Below are 12,466 nucleotides of genomic sequence, written 5' to 3' on the forward strand. Positions count from 1 at the left end.
ATCTTCTTTAATTTTTTTTAAACTTTGCATACTGCTGTGTGTGCCCCACCACTGCCACTGCTTCTCACGTCTGCTCACTTGTCTGTCTCTTTAGGGAAGCAGTTGATGGGCAAGGAAAGTAACATGAAGCAGCATAGAGTGTAGCATGAGAATCCAGAAAACCCCCCCCCACACACACACACACACTTAACATTATTCATCATTGTCACTTCTGCAGCCTCTTTCTTGTTCCCACCCCCTTTGAAATAAACAAACATGCAAAGCATGTGCCACTCATCCTGTTTGTTTCAATGGGTCTGGGTAGAGATGGAGGAGGCAGCAATGGACTAATGGTATGGGGGGGGCAAGAAAACAGAGCTGTTTTTTCTTGCACCTATTTTTTCAGCAGTGCTGGAGGAAAATGTGGGTTGTCAATGTGCTGATTCTCTTCCCCCACGCTCCCCATCGTGCTGCTCAAAGTGTGTGCTTCAGTTAGTCTCGTAGCTAAGCCACCTCTAGATAGAGCTGCCAATTTGGCTTCTCAGTACTATATCTCAGGTACATTTCCCAATCCCAATAGAATCCTGTTTACTGGGCTCCTCAGAACTCTAATAAGAGGTCCAGGTGCTGTCTGGGTAGTCATAAAGTTATGACATTCTAGCTCTCCATTCTGCCCATCTCCTGTGATAAGCAGCGTCCTGTGACTGCCGGGCAGGATATTCTTACTGCCCAATCCTGTCCTATGCCACATTACAGCTTGCAACGACACCAACAAAGGCTGGTCTGCATGCTGTGGTGGGGAGGCAATCGGACAGCCTGCAAGTGGGAAATAAAAATATTCACATTTTTTAAAGTACATATTTTTCACTTACCCGGGGGTAGGCTGCCTGGTCTGTGGGTCTCCTCAGACCTATGCCAGCTATATAGCTGACACAAGTCCTAGCAGAGCCAGGAAATGAGACAGGCAGAAAAATGTGTGCACAGCTGCTGCCAGATCCACCCTTCTCTCCCCAATTCTCCCCCCCCCATTTTCGCCGTTCACTGGTGAGAATACAATGCAGTTGAGCTGGGAGTGGACCAGAGATCGCCAAGTGGAGGTGATCTGGACACGGACTTTTACATTTAAGGTAATATAATAGCCTAGAACAGGGGTCTCCAAACGTTTTGGCCAGAGGGCTGCATGAAATATCTGGCACAGTGCTGAGCGCCAGAAAAAAAATTAAATATAAAATTTAAATAAATAAATAAATAAATTAGAGATGGAACTTAGATGAATAAAGAAATGAATGAGTGGGCTCATTCACTCAGCCTCTCCGGCCCTCAGAACACCCTCCAGATGCAATCAGAGCACAGCTCTGGTCATGTTCAGTTGAGTGGGCCAGAGGCTTTCAGGGGACAAGAGGCTGGCTGCAGACTGGACAGTGGCTTGCTGTGGGCTGCATCTGGTCCCTGGGCCAGGGTTTGGAGACCTCTGGCCTAGAAGGTTGGGGGCAATATGATTGTGTCATTTCATCACTCCTGAACTTCTGGAATGCTGGGCTTCTGCAGGTAAATGCCGCACCAAGAGGCACCCGCATCAGGAGGCACCCACTACAGGGACATCTCTGAAGTGTGGAAGAGTGGAGAGTGGTGAACTAGAATGTCAGGGAGCTGTAACCAACCACGGTTGTCTCCTCCACAATTCTTTTTCCACTCTGTTCTCCTCTTCCTTTTCAAGTCCAGGGAGGTGGAGGAGGAGGAGTGGAGGCGAGCGGAGATGGACCTCATAGATGGGCCAGTCTGGTATTCAAGGTTACATTTTTTTTTAAACAAAATGCAACCGCTTACTCAAAAAGCTAGCAACTTTCCAAGAAGTAACTGTACAAAAATAACAAGAGTTCAGTGTCACTTTTTTGCTTGTAACATGCTTTTGTAGTGTGCAGCCCACTTCATCAAATATAGGGATTGTATAGAGAGGGAGGAAAACATGTAAGCAGTGAGTTAAGTGAACAGGAAGTGCAGGAGGTATTGCCTGTGATAACACAGGTCTGCACACATTTTGTTGTTGTTTTAAAAGTTAGACTTATTCTTGGGTATATTTGGGGTGCTGAATCAAAAAATGGCATCGGTTTTGCCCAATTGGCTGTAGTTTTGGTCAAAACCAATGCCATTTTTGATTCAGCACCCCAAAAATATTCTAAATTCCTTCAAACATCCTTGGCAACTAAAACAAAAAAGGGTGTGTGTTTTTGTAGTCTGGGGTAAATGAGCACAATGACAATTTGCAGCAAGATGCCATGTTAGGCTTTGTTGCATTCTTTTCTTTAATAAGAGTTCATGAAAGTCAGTGTGTCACCCAGGCAGCATATTTTGGGCATTCATTTCCAAGGCTGGGTGAAAAGATACTTTGTTGTTAACCACTAATAACTCTGGGGGAAAATGGCATTGCTACCTACTTGCAAGAGGGCATAAGACAATAAAGTTTATTCAGAACTGCAGCCACACAACTTGGGAGATTTTCCTGCTCATAAAAGTCACACATGCCCCTATATAATCATTGCTGATCCAGCAGATAAGAGCATTCTCCCTCTCCTGGAAGCAGCAACCCTTCTGCACACAGCTAAAATGCAGAAGAGGTTCCTCTCTTTTCATACCCCAGGAAGCCATTCTGCTTTGTAGCAAAGCAGGATCCACAAAGTGTATTTCAACTGCAGCACTGCCAGGGGAAATCATTGCTCTGCACAGGGAAAGAGAACGAAAGCAGCAGACATGCAGCATTGCACAAGTTTTAGACATTTCCCTTTTTAGAAATGCAAATCAGGAAAGGGGCATTTCTCAATCTATTCTTAGAAGTGTTTTAAGAAAGTCTAAGAATGGAGGAGAAACAAACTCGGCTCAAACTGGAAGAATCCTGACAGTGTTACAAAAATTCTCCCTTTTACATGCCTTGTCTATAAAGTGTGGTCACCTTTTGCTTGCTCCCATGTTGGCAAAGTGATAGAATATGATATAAAAGCAGAAATTCCTGTACATACTTAAAAGATTCCTATACAGACTTGTACATCTCTTTATATTGGAAAAGGTCATTGCTGACTGGTTTCAATATAGTTAGAAGGCACTGAAATGGTATGAACTTAGCATGCAAACTCTGTGACACATTTTGCAGTCTGTACTGATCTGATGTCAGGTTCTGCCTGCCGGAGACTTGGCTGAAGCTCAGGGGTAAGACCTCAGGAGGGTGGTCCATATGTGTGGACAGAACCATCTGCTGAGTAGACAGTACTAATGTTGTTAAAAAGGCATGAATTACAAATTCGTGGGCTGTGTGCACATAACAAGATGGGAGGATTCCTGTGTGCTGATGCACCAAAGATACGTGGTTAGATTCATGGTTAGGGTAGCAGAAGTTCAAAAGGAAGACAGAGTTCACAAAGTTGCAGAAACTTTCTCAGAGAGAGAGAGAGAGAGAGAGAGAGTCCTGCTGTTAAGAAGCTATTGTTAAACACAAAGATGTCTCCTTCTAATTCAGACCCTTGACTGGGTCAGTATTCTTGACATTGACTGGCAGTGGCTTTCAGATATCAGTCTTTCCAAGCCTTCCCTAGTGACATCAGGAATTGAACTGGACCTTCTGTGTGCAAAATCACTGACTAGGGCCAGGCTGGGAAGCCATGAAGTGGGCTGATGCAACTTTCATCAGCACAAAATGACAGGGGATGTGAGGTGTTGGCTGATTTGGGAGCCTTTTCACACTGAGTTTGCCACCCACCTCCCTCCAGCCCACTGCAGATGCAAGCCACATCAATCTCCTTCATTACCATGCTCTGTCATGTGGTTTTCCCCAAACCAGTAAGTGTGGAACTTCTTATGTAAAAATGGCTCTTTCATACTCCTTTGTTCACACGGCCCCTTTAATTTAAGTTCTGCACTTCCTGGTTTGTTAAAATTACACAATGGAATTTGGAAAGGGGCTTTTTTTAGTGCACTGTGGCAGAGGCAGCAATGCAGACCTGGGATGGCATGCTATTGGGCAGCATCCCTGATCACGCTGTCCCTGGCTATAGCCCTTCTCTCTTGTGCTGCAGAATGCACAGAATAATTACATAATTAGATTCTGCTCGAAAGAGTTGAATGAATACATTCTGCTCCGTCAACCTTCTGTAATGTAAAGCATTCAGGCTGGATTCTGCAATTTGCTCTGGGAATGTGCTTGAAAGGGCTAGCTCACTCAGGGTTTTCAGTACTCTGTGAGGTTGGTGATGTCACTATCTACTCTGCCCATTTGAAGGCCTGGAGCCCATGATGAGAGGCCATCCCAGCTCTCATGTGCTCCAGGTCCTCCAGTGGACAGAGTACATAGTGGCATTATCAACCTCGCAAAGTACTGGAAACCCTGGGTTCACCTTGAACAGTACAGGTCCAGCCTTGTTATACACAGATTTTATACATGGATTTGACTCTGCATGAATGGCCACTGCAGATGAGAAGGAATGTGCTGATCCCTGGAGAAGGGGAAAAATGCACCCCTTTAAAATCAGTTTTAAAAACTAAACAGTCCTTTAACAACACTCCTTAATGAGAGAGAGAGAGAGAGGGCAGCTGGCTGACAATCCATCAATCCTTCTCTCTCCAGTGGGCCCCTCCCTTCCCCCTGAGCACATGAAAGAAAGGTGGTCACTTTGCGTTGGTGAAGGGAGGGGCTGAGTGAAGCACCTTTCTAAGTGCTTGGAGAAGGACTGATTGATGGATTGTCTTCTTAATTACTCTTATCTTACATCACAAATGTCAGCAAGGCTGTTTTTAAATCACCAGAGCAAAGAAACTTTGTTTTTTAAATTGATTTGCTATAGTGCATTTTTTGCCATCCACGTGAGTGCTTGGAACAGAACCCATGCGAATAATGAGGCTCAACTTGTATATCTTTCTTTAAAAAACAAATTATTAAACAAATTTTATTTTCAAAACCAACATAAAGTTTGCATTTAAATAAAAAAAATACAATTTTCACATGCATACACACGCACACACACTGAAAAAAAAACAAATAAAGGCTGCATCATGAGAAAGCAGTAATTGTTTTTGCATTAAAATACTATCAAACAAGTGATGACATTCTGCAGCTTCCAACAAAATAAGCAATTGCTAAGTGTCAGAGATGTGTGATGGGATGAAAGTTGATAGGTGGAGTCCTGATAACCTCATGAGAACTGGGTTCTGGAAGGAAAGAGGGAGAAAAAGAACAGACTACTCCAGACCTGTCTATCTACAATTTGAATCCTGATTGGGTCTTCTCTGATGCCCTTCTGGTCCCTTCCTCCCTGCCCCCAAACTTCAGGTATATTGTCTCCCAGCTGCAAACAATTATTTTATATTTTTTGTGAATAGTGGCACATCAGAACAATTTTGAAGGCAGACAATATACCTGGATTGGGGGCAGGGAAGGGAGGGAGGGGCAAAAGAGATTCAGGTTCAAATCTCCGCTCAACCATGGATGGCCTTGGGTCAGTCACTAGCTCTCAGACTCACCTACCTCACAAGATTGTTGTGAGGAAAAAAAGGAAGGAAGGAACCATGTATGGTGGTATAACACTGTGAAGAATAAATAACAGAAATGACCTTGATACAAGGTAAAAGGATTGTCATTTAAATGGATGCTCACCTGACGCTTTTGCAGCATCCTTCTAGTCCATCTCTGTCTGTAAGTTAAACTAGAGTAAAAAAAATGGTTTTGGTTTCAAAGTGTTTGGCTGGGACTGGGCAGCATGCCAAGGTTTTGATAAGAATACATTTGAACAAAGGCACTACTGTAACAGGCTTCGTTTGCAACTTCTTAGAAGAAGAGAAAAAAAAGGGGGGGGGTTTAGGTTTTTAAACTCTGTATTTTTCCCTTTCAAACAAAGAACAGTGTTGCTGGAAAGGCTTGTATGCATATGAGCAAATATTTACACCAGATCTCATATAGAAGAACACTAGTCAACTTATTTTTCTTAGTTTTCCTTATTTTCCTTATCCTTCAATATTTTAAAACCAGTTTGGTGCCTAAACAAGTGTAATTAACACTATCTTAAGTAAGTTTTAGTGGTCTAAGTGCATTAAAGGGTTTAAGAAGCCATTTCCGGTTCACATCAAAGCTATTTCTGGTTCAAAGGTCAGGTTCCCAGGGAAAATGCATAAGGCTGCAATTTTCTTTAGCTGAACCCGCAAAACCCCATGGTAAGTAAATTGCATTTCACGGGCTACAAACGAAGGCCAAAGTAAGTCATGAGATAGTTATGAGATGAGGTCAGGTTTTGAGCAAAATTGAAAGTGCAGTACCACCTACCGACTGCTCAAAATCTGTGAATTGTATATGATGAATGTAATCTGAACAACTGGTGATTTGTAACCCACCAATGGAATGTCTCCAATGAGAAATTATATGTTTCAAGGAGGGAACCCACATTATAATAAAAGTGAGCTAGAGAGGGTGCTCTGGGCTTCTCTGCTTCCCACTTCTGACACTCTCTCAATGCTTGGAAATGTTCCCTTGAGATGCTGTGTTTTGGAATACAACCTTTTGCTGAATTCTGACTTCCACATTCATTCTCAATGCTTGGAAATAATCCCTTGAGATGTTTGGATTTACAATAAAGGCCTGAATTTGATCACTACTGCCTACTGAGTTTGCTTTTGAACCTTGGAATACCCTGCAACATCTGGGATTACCTTGCAACAACCCAATCAGGATTCAAATTGTAGATAGGGATTTCTGAGAATTGTTTTTTGTCTTCCTGCTTCCATCCAGTAGATGGAAGGGTCCATCCATCCAGGGGCAGGAGAGTAGTAGGCTGTTAACATCATGGCACCTGGCCAGGTGATCAGTTATGAACAGCTTCATAGTGGCAGAACTGGTTTTCAGTGAAGTTGACCCAGAAGAGGAATAGGTGCATCCTCTGACTTTGTACACAAAGCAGGGAATGGTGATTTCACTTTCTAAGTACTCAGCCACTCTGACTAAGAAAGGTTTGGATATACCATTATGTTGGTGATCATGCTGAGTTGCAGTTTGTTCACAGATCCTTTCCCAGTTCTTGCAATGTGAAACATAATGTCAAGTGTTGTACATTTCCCAAAGCTCTTTCCACCATGCAGCCAACTGCCAGGGCTGGCCCAACCAGAAGAAGTTGCCTTAGGTGGATTAGCAGGGGAACCCACTTCTATCTGCCTACCTACCTCCACCACTGCTCCATCATGGATGATTTCACTTCCAGCCATGATATCATTTACAGGTTAATGACATCTCTTATGAGGTCCCCCGACAGACTGTCATTCTAAAAAGTGGCTCCTGGTGCTGAAAGGTTTGAGAACCACTGCCCTATCCTGAGAAATATGTTAACTAAGAGGAGCTGAAAGAAATGTATTGTGCAGAGCAATCCTATCCTGCGCTGGAACAGGCAGGCCAGGAGGCCTGCACTGTATCCAGCCCAAGATAGGGGCCAAAGTGGCTCAGCCAGAGGCAAGGGGAAACTCTTCCCTTATCCCCAGGTGAGCCACTGCAGCCCCAATGGGTCTCCTCAGACTTGAGCCCTCTCCAGAGGTGGCATAGGTCCGAGGAGAGTGGAGGGGCTTGTAGCCACTCCGCACTGCTTGTGGAATGGGGTTGGGATCCGACATAACTGCTGGGTCCCAGCCCTGCCTTCTGCTCCCTGTCCTCTCACCACCAGGCGGAGCAACCCAAGCTGACCTCACCAGGATGCCAACACACAGAATAGTTTTCTCCCATGTATGCAGGTTATGTGTATCTGAAAGCCTTCCCAGTAACGCGACCTCAAATGCCAGTAGGTCTTAGCAAACTGACCCAGTCTGCAGGAGTAAAAGGGCTCTTCCCTTGCCACACTCAAAATATCACCATGCTGGGGCTCATCCAGACACCCTCTGTATCCATCTGGGAAGGATCCTGTTGCCCAATCTGGAAAGCCTTCTCCTGTTACTCTAGTTAGGCTTGGAAACAGGTTATATGACTCCAATTTCAACTTGCTCTGGTGACTGGAGAGACACAACCCTAATCTTTATACCCTGCTGCTACTATCTCATTTTTGACATGGACCAAACTCTTTATACCGGGGCCTGCCTTATGGGCATGTGTGGCCCCCCTTTCCAGACCAGAATCTGCCTCCCTGGTGTCCCTGTTGCTCCAGCCACCAGGAAGCTTGCCTTGGGAGAAGCATTAGTAATTGCAGGATGTTCCACTCTGGGGCTCACCTGCTAGCTGCAATACTAGCTGGGGGGGGGGGAGTTAGTGACTGGTTGGGTAAGTGTGCTCCTTGTTTGTCTAGGTGACACTGGCATGGGAAACCCCTGGGGGCTGGGGGATAAGAACAGGCCCTCAGTTTGGCTGTACTTGTCATAAGAGGCGACTAAACAGCCACTGGGTAGATGGGACTCCTTAGCCTGGGAAGGCAGCTCATCTGAGAGAAGGAAAACTCTGATTCCAAACCTCCACTGCCTTGTGGCTACATCCAGCTATGGAAAAGGCTTCAGGAGTCAACCTCCAGGCAAAACCGGAGCCGGAGTCCCTGAGGCAGTTCATGGCTGAACACAGTCACGTTCTGGCAACTCCTGCGACGCCGCTGGAACCAACCGTATTGGCCTCTGCCTTTCCATTGGATCATTTCAGCGATGTGGAGAGGGGGAATTTGCTGCACAGGCAACAGTCTATCCTCCATATCTACATTTCCCAGGCTTCACACACTGGAGAGGACACTCTGTTCCAGAACCACCATTCAGAGCGCAATACCAGAGTCTTCTGAGACTGAAGGATGCCGGCAAGGCACTGGCATCCAGCTCAGTGGTCGTACATGGGGGTGGCAAACTCTCCCAGGGGGCTTGGTGGGTGCAAGGGTGAGGAGGGAATGCTGCTCCCAGACACATAAGAACATAAGAACAGCCCCACTGGATCAGGCCATAGGCCCATCTAGTCCAGCTTCCTGTATCTCACAGCGGCCCACCAAATGCCCCAGGGAGCACACCAGATAACAAGAGACCTCATCCTGGTGCCCTCCCCTACATCTGGCATTCTGACTTAACCCATTTCTAAAATCAGGAGGTTGCGCATACACATCATGGCTTGTACCCTATAATGGATTTTTCCTCCAGAAACTTGTCCAATCGCCTTTTAAAGGCATCTAGGCTAGACGCCAGCACCACATCCTGTGGCAAGGAGTTCCACAGACCGACCACACGCTGAGTAAAGAAATATTTTCTTTTGTCTGTCCTAACCCGCCCAACACTCAATTTTAGTGGATGTCCCCTGGTTCTGGTGTTATGTGAGAGTGTAAAGAGCATCTCCCTATCCACTCTGTCCACCCCCTGCATAATTTTGTATGTCTCAATCATGTCCCCCCTCAGGCATCTCTTTTCGAGGCTGAAGAGGCCCAAACGCCGTAGCCTTTCCTCATAAGGAATGTGTACATGAATGGATTCACTACGGTGAGGTGCAGTGATGGCCTCTTGTGTGCATGACTTTACACAAAAGGCTGTAAAAGTAAATGGCTCTTTACAAGTTGTGACATTGCTGTTGCCCCTCCCTCATTTTTCCATTTATCCTGAAGAGCATAAAACAGGAGTCATAAATCGCATAAATCGTAAAGCAGACTGTGGCACTTCTAGAGTTAATGATCACATGGTGGATGTTCAAAGTTGTTTCAAATGCAGTGGTGATTTGATGTGAAATATGCCAGCTTCAACCTGATACAGAGAGAGAGAGAGAGAACTCTGACCTCATACAGTGCTGGTTTCAAATACAAAACTGGCTCATAGGAAGCAGGCACAGAAAGCCAACCTGTTACTTATGCAAGGAGTGGCAGAGGGGAGGAAATCTGATACCTCATACAGTGCGAGCCAAACATTTTGCATTTGATGAAGGCAGGGATGGGAAAATCCAGTGGGGCTTGACTCACCGAATCATTGCCCCCCACAACTCAACTCAAAATGAGTCATAAGAGGCGCTTTCTGAGTCGCCGAGTCACTCTTTAGTGACCCAATAGGACTCGAGTCAAATCATCCCACACCCTTTGAAAAGCCCTCTGTGGCTCTGCTGAAAAAGTGGGGCTGCTGCTGGGCTTTGTGTGTGTGTTGGAGTTCACTTTAAAGACTCCCCTGCTGCCCCATCCCATCCGGGACAGAAGCAGCAAGAGGGAGGAAGGTCACACACAGATGCTGCAAGGCTTATCAAAACAACTCAATCTTTGGTAGACTACTCAGAAGTAGTCCCATTTGCACCAGCCATTCAATGAGCCTGCTGGAGCTATGCCATGAATTTCTCTGGGATGGCTAGGAACTGCTCCCCCCCCTTCTCCCCTCATTGTCCAGGGAAAAAAATCTCCCTCCCGCTCCCTGGGCTTCTGCAGCCAATCCTAAGGCAAGAACACCCTTGGTTCCTCCTCCTGCATCCAATAATCATCTGTTCCTTCCTTCCTATGACAGAGTGGCAAAAAGCCCACTCCTACCTCCCACCCTTCCACCTGATGCAGAAGCAAAACATTAACCCTTTGCTGCTTAGGCTGTCAGAATGCTGGCCCCACGAGGTTTTTCACGCCATGATAACAGTAAGCAGGTGCATCTGGACACAGGCAGACTCAAGTCAGCATGTGTGGGGACCAGTGCTGAGTCAGGAGGGCCCTGACTCGAATCTTTTTCAGAGTCTTCCACATGCATGACTCACGTGTTGCCAAGTCACCCCAAATTACACATTTTCATGACTTGAGTCCAAGTCACTGACTTGGATGAAGGACAGGAACAGGCTTGTGATGTTAAAGACAAAATGAGCTAGGGACACAAAGACACATTGCTTTGACCCTGAGCTAAACCTGAGATGAAGCCTGGGATGGAGGAGTTCCCTTGCTCCTTCTCAACACTGAAACAGGCATAGGAGTAAAAGAGTGGCTTCCAAAACTGGCCAGAAATATGATTCCATGCTGGAGGGTGGCAAGCTTTGTTTTCCAGTCCTGCTGTGATTTTGTTTTGTGCCATTCTCTAGGACTGGTAGGAAAAAGGCAATACGGTAGCAAAAAGACTTATTTTACTTCATTGGAAGGAAGGATGCCCACCTACATATGCCCAATGGATGGACGATATTTTGCATTTATCCGTATTCAAGCAAATGGCATATGGATGTCAATTGTGCATGGATATATTTGAGGATATCTGGAGGCCATTCCTTGATATAATAAGCCACATGAAGTGTTGATATGCAGATACTTTGGTCGTGTATATGTATATATATATATTTTTCCTTTTTTTAAAGTATGTAACTCGTAAGCATGTATCCATGTAATGCTCTCTTTTTTTTTTTGTTCCATTTACGCAATAATTTTTTTTTTTTTAAGGAAAGACTCCAGGAGGAGGAAGCATTAGGCTCCACTGAAGGGGGCAGAGATCATAGGGGGAAATGAGAGTGCTGTACTATTTAGCAGGGGTAGATTGTGGATTATGGAACACAGAAAGCTGCTACATAGAGTCAGATCACTTGTTTTAATTGGGGAGAGCACAAAAGAATTTATCTTCCTACAACCTAAAGGCATCCCACTCAAGAGACACAGAGGAGGATAGACCCTCCCCACCCCATTCAGCCCAAAGGTAAGAAATGCGGGGAGATCATGCCACAAGGCAGGACACAAAAGGCCCAGGACATAAGATTTGTGTCTGCTTTGTTTTACTCATGGAAAGACAACCAAAAGTCAGTGTATGGAGCCGAAGTTCCCATGGCTGGAGGTGAGCACGCTCACCTGGCACTCTTCCGCATTAGCACAAATCTTTTAAATTGATTTTTTTTACCCTGCCTTGTCATCTTTATCATCCATGTCCTCCAGACTGGGGCTGCCCATGCTCTTGCTGCCCCTACTAACCCCTGTAGTCAGCCTTGGCTGAATCGCCTCTCTCCCCATCCTCCCAGCCACAGGGCAACCCAGAAAAGCCACTCCCAAGGGAGAGAGAGATATCCTTTGAATTCTACCACTGTCCCAACAATGCCTGTGGGAATCACGGATGATCTGGCGAGGAGGTAGAATGTGATGTCAGCAGTGGCCCCTTTAAGGGTTAAGGCCTGGGCATTCTGCAGAGTGTGCTGCACAGCTGCAGCCACTTGAAGGCAATAGGGCCTTCAGGCATAAAAGCACCTGATGAAGGGCGAGTTGGCTGTCGGTAGTAGTAGGAAAGTGTGAGGCTGGAGTGATGGACTAAGGAACTAATGGCCTACTGGAACTGTTGATAGACTGATGTGTGAATAGACTTAAGAGACTTTTCAAACAGACTACTGGAAGCACTGAGATTGGTGTTTGGCTGCCATGCCCAATATCTGCAAAGGACCAACTTGCTGCTGTACTGGTGGGAGGAGCTGCTGGCAGGAGAGGGGAGGAAGGAGGACCTTGCAGGTGAGTTAACCTGGTGGTGGGGTCCAGCAGTGCTGCAGGGCAGAACTAGGGTCATTTTTGTGGAAAGAAGGGGAGTTAATTGGCTTAGTGTGCATAAT

The sequence above is a fragment of the Tiliqua scincoides genome, chromosome 9 (genome assembly GCF_035046505.1).
Source record: "Tiliqua scincoides isolate rTilSci1 chromosome 9, rTilSci1.hap2, whole genome shotgun sequence".
Classification (NCBI taxonomy): domain Eukaryota; kingdom Metazoa; phylum Chordata; class Lepidosauria; order Squamata; family Scincidae; genus Tiliqua; species Tiliqua scincoides.